This window comes from Chinchilla lanigera, unplaced genomic scaffold (assembly GCF_000276665.1).
Source record: "Chinchilla lanigera isolate Chin_1 unplaced genomic scaffold, ChiLan1.0 scaffold00043, whole genome shotgun sequence".
NCBI classification, from domain to species: Eukaryota; Metazoa; Chordata; class Mammalia; order Rodentia; family Chinchillidae; genus Chinchilla; species Chinchilla lanigera.
Genome location: NW_004955444.1, coordinates 17,738,385 through 17,757,285, shown reverse-complemented (window position 1 = coordinate 17,757,285; position 18,901 = coordinate 17,738,385).

Sequence of the window (18,901 nt, the reverse complement as noted above, 5' to 3'; positions counted from 1 at the left end):
AATCTATGCTTGGCAAAATTATCTTTCAAGAATGAAGGAGAAATTATAAATGAAAGAGAGGGAGTTTATTATCAGTATACTTACTCTGTAAGAATTGTCAAAGTAAATTCTCCAGGCTGAAATAAAAATACAGTGATGGTAAATTCAAGCCATAAGAAGAAATAAAAACAACTACATAAGTAAATGTAAAATCTAGTGTTGTTGGTGTATTAGTCAGCTTTCTGTCCCTGCAACAAAATACCTGACATATTTAAAGGAAAACAGTTTTATTTTGTCTCCCAGTTTTAGAAGTTTCAGTCCATGATTGGCTGGCTCCAAGGCAGGAAGAGCATGGCAGAAGAAAGCTGCTCACCTCATGCATACAGAGAGCAGAGAGGAGGGTGGCATGGGGACAGAGCTAGAGAGAGACTAAGGGGCTGGGAATAAGGTGCATCCTTCAGAGTAGGCCCACCGTGACTTATGGCTTCCAATGGACTTCCATTTTTTTTCTTGTCTTTCTTTCTTTCTTTCTTTCTTTCTTTCTTTCTTTCTTTCTTTCTTTCTTTTCTTTTGTTTTTCTTGTAGATGTTTATTTATTGATATCAGAAAGTATTCACAATAGATTTTTCATTGAAAAAAAATCAAGATTGAAAACCAGAAGCCCAAAGAGGTTAAGTACAATATGAGTCCATCTATATTTGTTAACATGGACTAAACATGGATGTGGCTTTTCAGAGGATTGAACCATTGATTAGGTTAGTGACCTCATGCAGCAATGCCTTCTGAAAGCCCCACCTGTGAACACATGAGACTTTTGGGGAACATTTTAGTTCCTAAAAGGTAATAACTGGGCTTTTGCTCTGATTTGTAATGTTCCTCTTTTTCCTGTATGATTTAATGTTGGAGGCCACCCTGTTGATTATGCCTAGAGTAGGCTGTAAGCAGTACAGGCTGTAAAGAGTTAACCTCATAATTGGCTTGTTTTAAGTAGTGAGTCGGGCTGAAGCCTATGTGACTCATAAGACTGCTGCACATGGCCTCAGATTAACATCCCCTGCTCCGCCAGTGGCCACAGCAGAGACCAGAGTTACGGTCCATGAAACTGAGAGGCTCTGATGTGAGACAACATGGCAGCAGAGGACAAGTGACTCTTCCCAAATTCCTTTCCCAGAATTGTAGTTTACTTTACTTGAAGAATGAGTTACTCATTAACCATTACTTATTCCTGGTCTCTTTTGTTTTTGATGCAAGGATGTTTTGTTCCCTCTGTTACAAGCCCTGTCTGTGTCAGCATCTTATTCCAGCAAACACATGTAGCCTCCTCACCCTGTTCTGTAGATTGTACAACCATAAATACTGTGGGTCTGGCTGTTTGGGGTATTTTCTCTCTCAAGCATTGACCATCCCAGTTCTCCATTTCACTTTTATCTTTTCTGAGATTTTCTTTGCAGCCTTGTGTTGTAGCATCAAACAGAAGATCAGGATCTCCAATAATTTGATAATTAAATGCATGAAATGATGATTCTGTGTTTAAGAGCACACAACATATAAAGATGCAATCTGTGACAGCAATATAAAGGGGGCAGTGTATATGACCACAGTGCTTACATATGATGGAAACTAGGTTAGCATTATTCAGACTTGGTTGTGGTAAGTTTAAGATGTCAATCAAAATTCCCAAGATAGGCTTGGGGATATAGCTCAGAATTGCAGTGCCTGCCTGGCAAGGGAGAGGTCCTGAGTGCAATTCCTGATACTAAAAAAAAAAAAAAGCCAAGACAACCACTAAGAAAATAACTTTAAAAATACATCGTATGTTATAAAACTAAAGACTATGGAAAACATTTTCCTTGTTTCAGATAACTTATAATTTTTTATTTATGGATCCACAACTCTGTGAGAGGAGTCAGTTATATGTGGTAGGCTTTGACAACTGGGGGAAGAGCTGTGAGGTAGTACTTTGAACCATTTTTGTCAAGTGAAGTACAAACCCTGGGTTAAAGGAAGAGCATAATAGAATGGAGAAATCTCTTGGTTAGTAGGCATTAAAATTGGGTTCTTGTCACTTGGGTTCTTTTTGCTAGTAAGCCACATGACTTTGGACAAATCTCTTCTTCTTTTTTTTTTTTAATCTGTAAAGACAGAATGTTTATATTAGCCTATTAACAAAAATTAGTATTTTTGTTACTATAACAAAATACTCAAGGGAGGCTAAATTTACTAAGAAAAGAGGGCTATTTAGCTTATATGGTTGGAGGTTCAGTGGTATGAACTGACACCATCATGGCTCTGATGAAGGTCTTGTGGTGGATTATAACATAATGGTGGGAGCATGCTTGAGTGGGAGAGATTACATTCCTAAGATTTTTTTGTAGTACCGGGGATTGAACTCAGGGCCTTTGGACTGAGCTACATCCTCAGACTTTTTTACTTATTTATTTTTATTTTAAAACAGGGTCTTGCTAAGTTGTTAAGTTGCCCCAGGCAGAGTTTGAACTTGCAATCCTCCTACCTCACCATCCCAGAATGCTAGGGTTACAGGCATGCGTCACCATATGCAGCTCCAAACAGGCAATTCAAGAGGTTTGATCCCACATTCTCTCCTGAGGACACTGCCCCAGTGACTTAAAGACCTTCCACTATGCTCTAGTTCTTAAAGATCTATTACTCCCCAACATTGCTTCACTGAAGACCAAGCTTCCAATACATGAATCACTGTGGGACACACCCAACCATATCCAATACATTGCAGTTCCAACTAGATGATTTCCAAGGTTCCAGCCAGCCTGAAGATAAGCACCACGGTTTTCCCTCTCCTAAGGCATGCCCTCTGAATAGAAGAACACGAGTAACAGAGACCTCTTTCTATTTACTTCTCCTGGAGTATGCAATTTCTGAGGCTAATTTTTTTTTTTTTTTTTTGGTACCGGGAATTAAACTCAGGACCTTGTGCTTGCCAGGCAGGCGCTTATGCAACTGAGCTATATCCCTGGCCCCTCTGAGGCTAATTTTAAAGACAGGAAAGTATCACATAAGTTGTCCAAACTTTGAGAGATGAGACCTGTTTTGAGTGAGTCAAGTAAGCAGACATTCAGTCCAAATAGAGTAATTTTTTTGGAGGGTTATGTGCCGAGTAATGTGCTCAAAATTACACATACAGAAAAGTAAGAATGAATGCTTCCTTTAAGGAGCTGACATGTATGACTGTCTCAATCAGGAAACTGGTGTTTAAGAGGACAGAAGTTGTATGGATGAATCCACAGGAGCAGAGGCATATCTGGTTCAAGAAGCCAAATGGATTTTTAGATCAGAGAGCTGGCCATGCAGTCAGGCTGCCACGGATCAACCGTGTGCCATTTTCCTAACATCCAGAGTAGGCTTCTGTAAACTCTTTTTGGAAATAAACTGCACTACTGTAGGGATTTCGTTCTAATCAGTAGCCTGACTGTCTCATTTTGAAGTTAATACTTCCTCTTGCTCTATTTAATTTAAAAAGACACAGTCCCCACCCTTTTCCACTTCTGGTCAACGGCGTTAGTTCCTCATTTAGCACTCTATAGAAGACATAAATGCAGCACCCTTGGGGCAGGACAAGCGGTGAGAAAGGGAGATATGAACTCCTTACCTGTGTCCTTGAGAGCTCCGGGGCCAAAACCAGCACAAGCCCCAGTGCTGTGGTTTGCACAGTGTGCACTTTCCCCGTCAGTAGTTGATGGAACAACCCTGGTTTCTCTCCTAGGCCTTGGTGAAAATTAAGCTTTTTTTAGGTAATGGAACTCGAACTCAGGACCTTGAGCTTGCCAAGCAGGCACTGTGCCACTGAGCTATGTCACCAGCTGGAAAATTCAGTTTTCAAAGGCCTTGCCTTTTCTCTGATCATTACATTGCCTCTTAACTAATTACATATGGCCTTCAAATTGGAATGACCTAACGCACAATTTTTTTGACTATCATGCTGTAAAGGGATATACATGTAATAGAAATTACACTTCTTGTTTTGAATTTTGACCTTTTGTCAGGATAGGGACATGCTGCTGAGCCCTTTCTCCCAAGACAGTGGGCCAGCAGTGACCCACAGCTCCCAGTCACCCCGTAGTCAAGGGGGAAACAGTGACACTCTAGTGTGCTATGCTGCTAAACCATGACGATTAGCAAGTTAGATATATTCAATGTAAATGTACCTTTTTTTTTTTTTTTTTTGGTACCAGGAATCAAACTCAGGACTTTGTGCTTCCCAGGCATATGCTGCACCACTGAGCTACCCACCGGCCCATCAGTTCACTTTCAATTTACCATATTTTTACCTTACAGTGGCTTTATTAGTCTATATAACGGTGATGTAAGTTGAGGAGCTTCAGCGTCTATTTGAATTTGTCACCTCTTTGAAATAATTTTATTTCATTTAAGAATTGAGTGGTCAATAAAGAAGTAAATACAGGGACTTCTTGCTGAATGGTGGCCCTAAATATGTTCCAGGGTGCTAAACCCTGGAGCCTGTACGTGGGTGTGAAGGACTTCGAGAAGCAGTGTCCTTTGGTGAGTCCTCAGTGTCATCCAAAACATCCTTATAAGGGAGAGACAGAGGGAAATGACCCACAGAGAAGGGGAGGAGCTGTGTGAAAAAGGAGGCAGAGACGAGAGAGACAGGGCCACAAACAAAGGAAGGTGGCTGGAGAAGACAGGGAATGGACCCTCCTCCGGAGAAGGATGGGCCTTGTGGCGTTGTGGTTTTGGTCCTGTGATGCTGACATTGAACTTCTGGTATCAGGGACCATGAGAGACTAAATTTCTGTTGTTTGAAGCCATGAAGATTGTACTATTTATTATAGCAGCTGCAGGAAACTGATACTCTATCGTTAGAGCAGTTTGAGCCTTTCTCCAGAAAATGGTTTCATATTGTGCAATAAAACAGGCAAATATATTAAAACACAGTTACTACAACATAAGAATGCAAAGTGCTGCAGCATGGAACACATTCATGAGGATGATGCAGGCAAGTTAGAGATGATCTGAGCTTTGAGACATCAGTGTGCTTAATGACAGGCTGAAGTGGCACTGCCTGAATCTGAACTCGGAGTGTGAACCGTGGAGGAGTCTATATGGAAAAATGGGGGCCATGGGGCATCACCTATGGAGGAGCCTCAGACTCGCCGTTGTTTTGAGGTAGTCACAAGAGTAAACAGTGCTCTAAGATTACCACAGTACCTGCGATTATGAAAGTATCTGGTATTCTCTGGTGACGAAGTTATCATAGGGAGCGCTCTGTGGTTTGTTGCTTATACTCATAATTGGAAGAAATGGTGGATTTTAGGTTACAGAACTTAGGCCCAAGATCCCAGCTTAGAGGCAAAAGAAGGGGGACGACAGCTTGAAGACCACAGCGAGTGTGAGGTCTGGTGTGCCGGGAGGCAGAGGAGGGGTGGGCAGGGCCTTAGTTAGGATGGCAGTCTGTGCAGACTCCATCAGCTCGTGCATGCCCCAGAGAGGCAGTGAGCGATAAGGCCGGCTTGGCAAATTGGACAGGGTGTCAGGCTGACTATGAAATATGACGGATTAACAGCTGAGGCTGGTGGTGTGACCTGCTTTCAGACACTTCATTTAGAAGTTATCATATTGCTGGATGCTTCCTATAATTTGTGATGATGCTGATTGTGATAAATCGTGAGTTTCTGGCAAACTCCGCCAGCCTGCTCCAATGGCTGAACAGAGAAAATGTGTAATTCTATGGGAACATTCATGCCACGAATGAGAGTGAGGGTCTGCCTGTAACAAAAGAGTGCTCAGTCAGTGAACAAAGTAATTAAATCAAGCTAATTAAATCACAATAAAAATAATTCTAATTTAATTAATTTCTCTGCACTGATGGAACATTATGTGGAAACCGAGAGGCTTTCTGAACACTAATAGAATTTCGGAGCTGGGACACCAAAGTTGCGGGCACTGGTGTGGTACATGGGTTAATGTTGAAAGAATGAAATTAAATACACTTAACTAGCTGCCGATATGTTGACTGAGCCTCAAATGGAAAATGAGTTTGGAAGCAAGAAAACAGCATCTCTTCTTTTCCCAGTTAAGTTGCAGTACTGACTGAGCCAGTACATGTCAAGTCTGCTAATAATAATAGAAAAGCTAGACAAAGTAAATGTACATGATTGCTCCCTGTGTTAAAGCTGATGGGCATCTTAAACCAAGTGAAGGCAAATAGCATAGTAGGTTCATTCATTACTCCCAGCCTTGCCCTCCACAACTAGTATCTAATCACGCCCCTGGAAGCATTAGAGCAGGAATCTTGTGAGGTCCCTAGACAAGAGGCTATTGCAAGTAACAGCAGATTTTAACAGCAACTCGGAAGATTCAGGTAAGCCATAGAGAAGGACTTTCTGCCTGGGCCGTGTATTAGCCAATAACCAGTCACGACTTCTTAAAGACTCGAACCACCACTCCCTCCCTCCATCACCACCCCAATCCTTTACCGTCAGAGTTAAGCAGAGAGATGAATACTGGCTGGAACTCCAACAATTATTATTCGATCAAATTATTAAAATCACTTAAGATTGTTTTCCCTCGGGGCTTGAACGTTAGGATGGATACTCTTCTGTGGTTGTTTAGAAATTGTTCAGCTCCTAAGCAGGGGGCTGCTCTGATGGGAAACCTTGCAAGGTCACCTTCATGAGACTAATTTTGTCATGTAAGCAACACTGGAATTCTAAATGTGTGTTAGCAGGCCCTCACATAATTACCAACCGTGATTTTAGAGGAGTTCTGTGCTTTGGATCCCAATATTATTTATCATGCACCTTATTTTAATTAATATGTTGTGCGTGTGCCAACATTTGAACCAGACCTCATTATGACGAGTCGGGGCACCGCATTGTTTGGGAGTGAAATTGTTTTCTGGGATGCAGCTGGTTTCCTCCTCGACAGCCAGGGAGGCAAGAGAGCCAAGGAGCAGAGGCTTTCTGCCCCAGAGTTGCAGCGATCTCTGTCTTAGATGACTGGCCACCAAGAGACTGCTTCTCCGAGGGAGGAGATGTTGGGGAGTTGGGATGCCTGCAGAGAGGGCTCCAGAAGCTACACGAGGGTCCTCAGGGAGAAGGATCAGTGTTTGTGATATCCGGGTACTGCACACCAGCCTCAAATGACGGGTAAGAGCTGGGAAGAGGGAAATGTCTGTTGTAACACGACTGAGCAACCACAGTGGCACAATGCCCACTGACTGTAGCGGGTCTCCTCTTTGACCGCACCCTCATAGGAGGGGCGGGGCCATGGGCAGGTGCTCATCTTCCTGGTGGAGCTAGCCACTCCTCTCTCAAGGGTTAGAACAGGACACTTTCAAGGAGAAGGATTTTGTCTTTCTGGAAAGGAGGACTTCCAGCCCAAACTGCCTTCCAGCAAATTGGTTCAGTTGCAGCCCCAGCCTGACCACCACCCTAACCTCTTCCTCCCTGGCATTTCCTAGGTCCCTTTCTTCTGCCCTCCTTCCCTGAATGACCGTTCTTACCAGCACAAAAGCATGGTGCAGCCACGCCCAAAACAGCTTCTTTTCTCCTTTATCTTACATTCTAGCACCTGTTGCCTCACAGTGTGACACTTTATGTTCTTGTATCTTTGACGAGAATCAAAACCTGGTGACTTTGCTCCACTGTCCCATACTGTCAGAGAGGCATAAGGTCTAGCAGTATTGGTGTCATTTTAAGAAGATGCTTCAAATACTACAATAACCTTCATGTGAGGTCTAACACATGTCAAACAATGTGTTGGGCAGTTTTCCTGAATCACTGAATTGTCCCAGGAACTCTATGAGGTAGGTGCTACTTTTATTTCCTTCATACAGATGATGAAATGGGCAGCTTGCAGGAGCTACATGCAGTGTGGCACGTGGCCCAGTGCTCATGGAGTCAAGGTCCTCTGCTTTCCGAGTCCCTCCTGCTCTCCCTGGTGGAGACCCACTCTGTAAGTGGTCTGCTCATCTCCTCCTCGTACAGCTGCCCACCGAAGCACACCCTGGGCTGTGTACCATCTTCCTCTGTGGAATCCTCTTTTCCAACCTGAAAATATATTTTCAGAAGGAAGGTTTTGCACCAACAAAGACTATCAGGGCTATTTCTCTCTCTTTTACAAAGTCAATTAACTACACACTGGGCATCTGTATTGGTCCAAGGGTTCTGTCACAGGAGGAAATCTCTTTAAAGACATTGACTTAGAGACCTGAGGACATCTCGGGAACGCTGAGCTTTGACTAAGCCGAGAGCTCCATTCTCTGCCCACGTCCTGCGTCCACGCGCTCAGCAGCACTCTCCGCACTTTAGAAACAACCGCGGCCAGATGCGGGAAATGGGCAGGTGCGTGCACAGCCCTGAGGGCTTCACCTTGATCGCCGTTGGACCCTTTTTCTTTGATTTTTCTCTCTTTTTTCTCCAGATTGACTGTCCACTCTTGTCCCCATCTCTGTGCTAGCTCCTGTCTTTCCTGTCATCCTGACTCTGTACAGTTGGCTTCACACTACAATTGTTTGGGTGGCCTTGGCCTGTTTCATCGTTCTCTGCTGAAAAAGAATAATAACAGAAAACCCCAAAGAGAAAATATTTACCATTTCTGAAATGGTTTGAATTAATGAAATAATGTTCCAGGGCATTTAGATTGAACTCGTGTAATTGTAGGTTGTGATGTGGAATAGTAGCTCATGCGGGGATATCATTTTGTGCTATTTTACTTTCAGGTTTTTATTAATCCAGTGGGTTTGGTAGAATTAGAGGCTGCTGTGAAAAAAAAAAAAAAAACCCAGCAACCTGCTGGTGCCAGAACAGCCTTGTCAAACTAGCAGGTAGCTGTGCGTTTAGCCTTTATCCTGTGCACAATAAGGCCAATCACCAGGGTCTGTAGAAAGAGTATTGAACTGTCGACACAGGACATTTTTGTTGAAAGTAGTCCCTTTGATTTCATCTTCCTGAACTAATGTAATAAAAGCGGACATTATGGGACACATTCATCTCAGTTTGATAGGGACCGTCATGAATATATAGCCACGTGTGTAATCATAAAGGTTATTCCACTGCTAGAAGTGACTTGGAGATGATTGCTGACCCCAGGGCTGTGAACATCTTATCCCAGGTAAGGATGGATAGCTGCCCAGGGGTGAGCTCACCTGCGGAAATCACTGCACGCCATTTGTATTCTGAGGATATCTGACTTATAAAGCATCCTAAATTTCAGCCATAAGCCAAGCTTCTCTAATTAGAGAGTGTTCACCTCTAAGCAAGAAGAAAGGAAAATAAGGTGAAAGAATCTTGAACTTATATTTGCTGATCAGATGGTGGTTGCCGTGGAAACAGAAACAGAGTAAGGAACCAGCCAGGGTCAGAGGCCTAGTTCACGTCAGCCTCTCCATGTTCTCAAATTCCATACTTTTTGGCTCTGTGAGTTTATGACCTCAGTGGGGACTATTTGCAAACAAAAAGAGCTTCACATAACTTGAGAATTTAGGAGACTTTCCCCAAACAAAAAGCTCACAGAAGTTAGCCTGACTTTGGCCTTTTGAGGGGTTCAAATTTACAAAGCCTTCTCATTTCTTTCCTCGAAGCACTCCAAGTTTGCTGTACCATGGTGAACATCATTCCCCATAGTTATTTGTATGGTTGCTAGGGTGCTACTTTTCATGCATTTGCTAAAAGGCACTGGAAAGAGCTGTTTATTCCCCATAAATAATATTCTGCCATGAGTTTATAGGTACAGTGTGCTGGGTGTTAGAATGGAAACAGGTGATATTTGCAGTTTGAATTTGGAACACTGTATATCAACATAATTCCTCAAACTGAGTAGAAAATATGGCCTGATATTCCTTTGAGACTCAAAAGGCTTATGTTTCATAATTACTCTGGAATTTACTGTGTTCTGCACTATTCATTCACTCGTGTATTCATTCAGTAAGCTGCCACTGAGGAACCACTGGGTGCCAGGACTCAGGTCTTGGATTCTGAAAGGCAAGTTACAATTCCCAGGTGTTTCGAAAACAAGGCAGAGGACGTGCGTAGGGAATCTGTGATAGGGAGATGCCCAGGGCACAAAAGGAGCCAGGGAAGCCAAGTGCTTAGCTCTCTCTCTCTCTGCATTGTGTGCACGCACATGTATGTTCACATGCTGGCGCATGCATGTTCCTGGGTATTGGCAAGTGCATAGTATGAGAGAAGAATTACTGATGGAGATGAGGATTACAATAAACCTTGAAGCATAAATAGAAGTTAGACAATAAAAGCAAAGTAGATTACCTTCTAGAAAAGAGGAATAACGAGAACAAATAACATTCCAGAAACTAATAGTTATTCTGTGAGTGAGAGCTGCGGCTACTTAGGTCGTGGTGGTGGAATCTGCAGAAACTGGCAGTGCTCCTGTGTTCCTGGTGGAGTTCACTGGTTGGATGAAGGAGGAAGAAAAGAAGGAAGAATGGCAGGGGCCATTGAGCAGGAAGGGATCAGGGGATTTGTTTCCTATGTGTGCCTGGTGATTTTTAAAAACACACTAAATATATCTTGTAATACTTCACTTTGAAATTTCAGTATCTTTGTTTATAAAAAAAAAAGAGCTAACCAAGGGGTATCTGAGAGTCAAAATGGGACACCAGTGTCTGGTACTTGGCACTGTCCCTGGAGCATCCTTCCTGCCCAGTGACAGTGGTCAGTCTTATGATGATGACCGAGGAGGAAAGAAGCTTCAATCCAAGCGCCAGTGAGAGGTGATGCAGTCGAAAATGGGCTGGGGTGGGAGTAGTGGATCCGAGAGCTCCCCAGGGAGACAGTGTGGCAGAGCCAGGGTGCTGGCAGCGAGGGGGAGGAGTCAAGAATGACTTCCGGGAGTCTGGGTGGGTGCACGGTAGTCCCTTCACTGAGGGAGGAGCAGAGAACGTCCACAAAGTAACAGACCATCCCACACAGCCTTCCTCTGATTTACGCGGTTATGCAGGGATACTACAGACATTGAACATTTCACAGTGGATACAGACTCACTTGTCTCATGGTTCTGAAGGCGGAAAGCACAAGACCAGGGGCTGCATCTGATGAGCGCTCATTGCCACATCTTAACATGGCAAAAGACATCACATGGGTAAGAGAGAGCACGGGATCGAATCTGCACCTCGAGTCCTTTTATAATTAGCATCAGATAATTTCTGAGGGCGGAGCTCTACCCACAAGGTTCCACCTCCCAACACTGTCACATTTCGGGACACGAAACCACAGCAGACATAAAGACTCAAACCAATCCTTGATCTGCACAGCTTGTTTCACAGCATTGGACTGAAATCAGCACAATGTGGAGCGGTGGGGTTTGTTGGCGGGGGTGGGTCTAGAGACTTCTCAGTGGGAATGGAGCGGTCATAGCATCCACAGGATGACCCACTCCCGCCATGTGACCACTGGAGCCTCCTCTTCTCCTCAGCCTGCCTCCCAGAGCCTGGTAGCTGGGCCCCTTCTCTGTAGCTCCCCGACCACCTGTAGGAAACGAGCTTCCCTGTGGACGCTGAGATGCTCCTCATGTGACACATGACCCGCTGCGTCAGCGACCGTTGCTCTTCTCTCCACACCAGACCCAGTGTCACCACACATAAACCTACTGCTGGGGAAAAAGAGTTATGAATCCTGCTTCTTTGTGTTCCAGCCAGAGCAATAAAACTTATTCCCAATACTAATACTGCAATTTAAATTTATTATCTTTGTGCTTTACAGTATCCATAGCAGTAAAATCTGTTCCCAGGAGAATCATTACAATTTCCAACTACTTAAGGAATTATTTTTGTTTATGTTTTAAAGCCACAGCAATAAAATTTAACACCCACTATAATAGCACAACTTTGTATGCCTTTAAAACTTGCCATAAATGATAATTATGAGAATGTCAGTCAATATGTAAATGTTTTTCTGGGAGAAAGCAACATTTTTTGGTTGTTTCATAGTAAGGTTCAGGTTTTTAACACAGCATTGAGAAACACACTCCTTTCCAATTAGTCAGTTTTGTCAATCACATCTCTTAGATGTTTCTCAAGTTGCCTCGTTGCTCTGCCCGCACAGCCCCTGGGTTTATACACCCTCACTTTAGCCCCAGGTGCTACAATCAGGAGCCTGGGTAACTGATGCTCTTTCTCCCCGCCCAGTGCCACTCTATGATCCACTCTCTCCACACATCTTGATGGTTTCCAGAAAAATGTGGGGGCTAGAAAGCAAGTTATTTAGTACCACAAGGAAATAATCAGCCACGTCCAAAATGTGGACATTGTATAAGATAAATAGCTTAGTTTCTGTAACAAATCAATGGTGTAGAGGACATAGGGGAAGAGAGGAGGAGATTTGGAAATGAAAAATAACTAAGAACTATAAACACAACAACCAGGTATCATCTGTGCGCTTCATGTTATTTCTGGCCCCAATAAACCAGTGGTATAAAGACATTTAGAAACAGGGGAAAAGTGGGTGTGAGCTGGACATTAGATGATATTTAAAAATTATTGTTAATTTCATTGGTATGTGGTTATGTTCCTAAAGTCTTACTTACAGGTCAGGGTGCATTCCTGGGTACTTACAGAGGAAATGACATGATGTCTTGCATTTATTTCAAAACACCCAGCTCTTTCTTTCCTCCAAGTGGATGGGTAGTGGAGATAAATGAGAAACCAGACTGCCAAAACGTTGACATTTATTGAGAGGGTGGAGGTGGGGAAATGGGTACTCCAGTGTCATTATGTATTCTGACTACTTTTCTGAATGTTGGAAAATAGCATAATTAAGTGAAAAAGATTTAAGAGGATAGGCCAGATGAACTATTTGAACTTTTATTTGTTTTTACTTTTTGAGACAGAGTTTCACTGTGTAATTCAGTCTGACCTTGAACTCGCTGCGGAGCTCAGGCCTCAACCTTGAAGCACTCCTCCTGCCTCAGCCTTATGAGTGCTGGGATTACAAGGGTGCGCCACCATGCCTGGCTGAACTTTTCAGCAATAGCTGATTCATTCAAAGAAGTTTCTTTTTCATCATTTATTTCAATAAATAGATTATTTTACTTAAAATCTGTTTTTTGCAAAATTGAGTAGGACACAGATTCTGTCCCCCATATGTTTACCATCTGATAGGAGAGGGAAGACCCACACTTGTGAAAAGATACATAAAAATAATACTTGATGTACGCTAATTTTAATATATGAGAAAATTAAAGACTCTAGTCATATAAGTGTAAGATCATATAAATCTAAAACTAAGAAGCACGTATAAGTGTCTATGAAAAATTAAGGTTTAGGAGAGAGGAGAACCAGGCTGAGAGGAACTTTTCACTGAGTAGCTCTTACATGTTCTGGTTTTTGGAAACATGTGAACATATTCCATATTCAAAAATTTAAAATAAAAAGAAAGTCCTGGGGCTAGAGGTGTGGCTCAGTGGTAGAGAGCTTGCTTAGCAGCCTCAAGGCCGGGGGCTCAGTCCCCAGTACAGTACCTGAGAAAAGAAAAGGGGGAAGAAAAAGCAGGTGCTGTGGGCCCCCCTCCTGCGTGGGGTCTTTGTCCATGCCCTGTTGCCCTGGGTGTGTAGGCTGAAGGCCTGCCGTGGCCTTTCAGGGTGGTCACAGTCCAGCTCCTCTTTCCTCTGCTCTCGCACCTGTCACCTCTCAACAGCACTGAGCTCCCCAAGCTGCTCTGCAGGCCTCAGTCAGGCCCTGCTCTTTCCAGTGCAGGAATCTCACATGTTTTTTCTCTGCCTGTTCTTCCCAGCGAGTGGCCTGACCAACTCTTGCAGATTCTGCAGGTTTTGCTCCAGAGGCCACTTTTCCTGCAGCCTTCTGTCACCTCACACTTCCTGAGCCTGTGCAGCTCCTTGCTTTAGATCCCATTGCTCTGTCTCTCTCCAGGTCCCGTGATTTATCTGGTTTGTAAGGAGTCATCACCTTCCTCTTCTTTACTATCTGTAAACTCTACGAGAGCCTGGATGACTAATTTTCTCCTGTGCTTCAGCACCTGTTGCCTAGAGTTCAACATGGAATGCAGAAGTGAAGGAATCAGAGTTACAGGAAGTAGAGAGATGATTTTCGTGCATGGAGGTGGCATGTAGGACACAGAGGCAGACAGAATTTCCATGAGAAGTGAAGACAAGGAGCAAGCCTGGCACGCTGAGCAGAGAGAGTGGTGTAAATTGGTGGACGGGTAGTGATCAGAGGGACTATGGAGGCAGAGGTTTTTCTTGACTCTGCAATGGGGGGCAAATATTTATACTGGAGAGAGCACAGTTGTGGGAAAAGACAGATGTGTAAAGACTTTTGAAGTTTATTCAAAACAAAATGGCAACAATGAATGCAGTGTTTCTTAGACAGGTGTCCATGTTTCTGAAGATCTTAACAACTCCACAACAAACTTCTGTTAGTAAGCTTCACTTCTTTTCAGGACTTTAAATATCTGGAGATGTAAGAACTAAAGATATTTTCAGATAAAGACAAACTAAGGAGAGGAGAAAGACACGAGCCTTGAGAGCTAAAGTATGGGATGGGGAGAATCAGGTGAGCTTGGGAAGTGTTGCAGGGAGAACAGCAGGGGGAGGAGGCACGGAGGGGCTCATACAAGGTCATGGAACGACACCAAAGCCCAGTGACAGCCCTGGCAAGGCCTAAGTTGTTAGCAAGTCACTTGCGACACTGAGCCTTGTTTTCACTGTCAAAAGAAAGGAAGGACAGGTGAGCACTGAAATATCCCTCCTTGTGTGTCACATGAGGACATTGCTGAGGGATAAGACACCTTGCTTCTGAAAGGCTGTGGCCTTTGTGGTTTGTTCTTTTCGCAGTTTCCATTACGGTGATGCCTTGGTATTTCACTGCTTTGAAACTCATTGAATTTGACACTTGATGCATTTGACATAAAAGTTTTGTCCTGGTACTCATTTGTTTGGTACATGATGAACAAGCTAGAACTTGTCGGTGTTGGTTGCCTCATGGCTTACTACCCTCACAGCCAAGACAATTCAGTACATGGTGTTTTTGGTACTCACTGTGCCTCTCAGAACTAATGCACAATGGGTACCAAGGTAGCACCATACGTCTGACATGAAAATCACTACCATATCACTGAGTGGTAGTGGGGGGCTCAGGAAAGCTTAATCTTTGCGCCCCCCCCCCCCCGAGTGACTTTCTAGACTATGAAGAGGGATTTACAACATTTTCCCACACTACACAGTATTTTCCTGACTGGTAAATTTGTATGCAGTATTCCATCCTTATCTGTAGGTTAGTTACCTGCAGCCAACCATGGTACTAAGATGTTAAATTTTAAATTTCAAAAACAAAATTTGTAAATTTTAAATTGCATGCTATTCTAAGTACTGTGATGAAATTTTATCCTGTCCTCAGGACATGAATCATATTTTTGTCCACTGTATCCACTCTGGATACACTACCCTCTCACTACTTATTCAGTAGTATCTTGGTCATTAGATTCACTGTCACAGTGACTCAGCGCTTGTGTTTGAGGAACACTTATATTGTTTAATAGCTCCAATGTGAAAAGGTGGTGGTGTCTGCAATCCAGATATGCCAAAATGAAGTCATAAAGTGCTTCTTTTAAAGGAAAAGGTGAAAGACAAAAACCTGTGTGCTGAAGTTGCTGAAGTCTAAGATAAGGCCAAATCTTTCTGTGAAGTTGTGATGAAGGAAAAACAAATTGTTACTTTTGTTGTCACTCCTCAAAATGCAAAAGTTGAGGCCATTGTGCATAAGAGGATAAGATGGAAAAGACATTAAATTAGTTCATCTACGTACAGGAAAAAACACAGCAGGTTTAAGGTTTGGTTCTATCTGAGATTTCAGGAATCTATGAGGGGTCTTGGAACAAAACGCTCATGGATAAGAAGAAACTTCTGCTTCTCACTTTGGAATGGCCTTATGCTCTTTTTAAATGAAGTCTTCAGCATTGATTTCTGCTCCAGTGCCCTGTGCTCAGAAGCAGTTCAAGGTAGTGGGAACCTGGTGTGCCCTGGGCCAGCTCTGGCTCTTGTCCTGTTTTGTCCTGATTGCTATTTTCTTCTGTTTCACAACTGGTGACCTGTAGCTGAGTGCTTTGCCTCTGTGTGTTGGGCTTCTTTTCCTTAACATGGAATCATGGTAATGGGAGCTTATCAGTCTACCATTGTGAGGATTACTTGATTCAGCACATATGGAAGCTTTAGGGCAGCTGGATAGTTAGCCTCTGTGGCTCCAGCAACCTGGAGGAAAGGGAGCTCACCTGAATTGGGTCAGGTCAGCCTTAACTCAGTCCCACTGGCAGCCAGCACAGCCCATTAGTCCAGTATATTCTCTGGGGCTACTACACAACGACAGTTTAAAGGGCTCATCTATGGGGCAGGGATTTTTTTCTTTTAAAGGGGAAGAAAATAACAATAAAACAGAGTTTCAAAACAGGTGAGTAGAATTCTGAAGATCATTAAAACCTACCTCAAAAAACTTTACTCTCACAGGATGAAAAACACAGAAGAAATGGACAGATTCCTAGATACAGATAAATTACCAAAGCTGAATCAAGAAAATATAAAAACCTTGAATAACCCAATTTCAGCCAACAAAATTGAAAATGTAATAAAAATCTTACTAATAAAGAAAGCTCAGGTCCTGATGGATTCACAGCTGAATTCTACATGAAATTTAGAGAAGATTTAATACCAACTCTTCTCAAACTCTTTAAAGAAATGGAAAGGGAAGCAATTATCCTAAACTCATTCCTGAAGGCAAGCATTACCCTAATACCAAAACCAGAAAAAGACCCAACCAAATAAAAGAACTATAGGCCAATCTCCCTAATGAACATAGATGCAAAAATTCTCAATAAAATACTAGCTAATGGAATTCAGCAAATCATCAAGAAGGTAATAATCATGAATAACTGGGAATCATCCCAGGAATGCAGGGATGGTTCAATACATGCAAATCAATAAATGTAATGCACCATATCAACAGAGCCAAAGACAAGAATCACGTGATCATCTCAATAGATGCAGAAAAGGTGTTTGATAAAGTCCAACACCTATTCATGATGAAAACCCCTACAGAAAATTGGCATAGATGGACTTTACTGCAACCTGATAAAAGCCATCTATGACAAACCAACAGCAAACATCATACTAAATGGACAAAAACTGAAAGCCTTCACTTTAATATCAAGAACAAACAACCATGTCCACTGTCACCACTCCTATTTAACATAGTTCTGGAAACACTAGCCAGACCAATTAGACAAGAGAGAGAAATAAAAGGAATAAGGATAGGAAAGGAAGAAGAAATTATCATTATTTGCAGATGACATGATACTTTACATAGAAGACCCCAAAAACTCCACCAAAGACTTCTAGAATGAATCAACAAATTCAGTAGCATAGCTGGTTACAAAATCAACCCTCAAAAATCAATAGCATTCCTATACACAAACAAGAAACCTACTGAAATAGAAATAAGGGAAACCATACCTTTCACAATAGCATCCAAAAAATTGAAATACTTAGAAATCAGTATAACAAAAGAAGCAAAAGATCTATACAGTGAAAACTACAGTACTATGAAAAAAGAGATCAGGGAGGATTTAAAAAAATGGAAATATACGCCTTGCTCATGGATAGAAAGAACCAACATTGTGAAAATGGCCATACTCCCAAAATTGTTATACAGAGTTAATGCAACTCTGATGAAAATACCATTGGTTTACCTCACAAATCTAGATAAAATGTTCCTGATATTCATCTGGAACCAGAAGAGACCAAGAATAGCAAAAGCAATCATGGGAAACAAAGGAAAGGCACGAGGTACCACAATCCCCAATTTAAAAGTATACTACAATGCTACTGTGATAAAATCAGCACGATACTGGCACAACAACAGACCTGAAGATCAATGGAACAGACTAGAATATGCAGACACAACTACAAACTCACTCAGTCACCTTATCTTTGATAAAGGGGCCAAACATGTTCGCTGGAAGAAAGATAGCCTCTTTAATAAATGGTGATGGAAAAACTGGCTTTCCACATGCTAAAGACTAAAACTAGACCCATGCCTATCACCATGCACCACAATAAAGTTAAAATGGTTTAAAGATCTAAATATTAAAACAGAAACACTAGACCTATTGAAAGAGAAAGTAGGTGGAAGTCTTGAAGATATAGGCAGAGAGTTCATTAACAAAAGTAGGCAGAGAGTTCATGAACAAAAACCAAACTGCACAGGAAATACTTCAAAGAATCAACAACTGTGATCTCATCTTATTGAAAAATTTTTGCACATCAAAAGAAATCACCAAGAGAGTAACAAGAAAACCCATGAACTGGGAAAAATTTTTAGCTAACTGTCCCTCAGACAAAGGACTCCTGTCTAGAATATATAGAGAATTAAAAAAAAAAATCTGGCCTCCCAAATTCAAAGACCCAATCAAAAAATGGGCATCTGAGATGAATATACACTTCTCAGATGAAGAAATACAAATGGCAAATAAACACGTGAAAAAATGTTCAACATCATTAGTCATTTGAGAAATGCAAATTAAAACAACACTGAGATTCTATCTCACCCCAAAAAGAATGGCTATCATCAAGAAATCAACCCATAACAAATGCTGAAGGGGCTGTGGGGAAAAAGGAATCCTTCTCCACTGTTGGTGGGACTGCAGACTGGTGCAACCACTGTTGAAATCAGTGTGGAGATTCCTCAGTAAACTATGATTAGAGGTCCCATTCAATCCAGCTATTCCCTTTCTGGGTATTTTTCTAGAAGAACTGAAAACATCATACTACAGCAATATATGCACACCCATGTTTATAGCAGCGCAATTTGTAATAGCTAAATCTTGGAAACAATCCAAATTTCCATCAACTGAGGAATGGATAAAAAAGATGTGGTATTTTTATACAATGGAGTATTACTTAG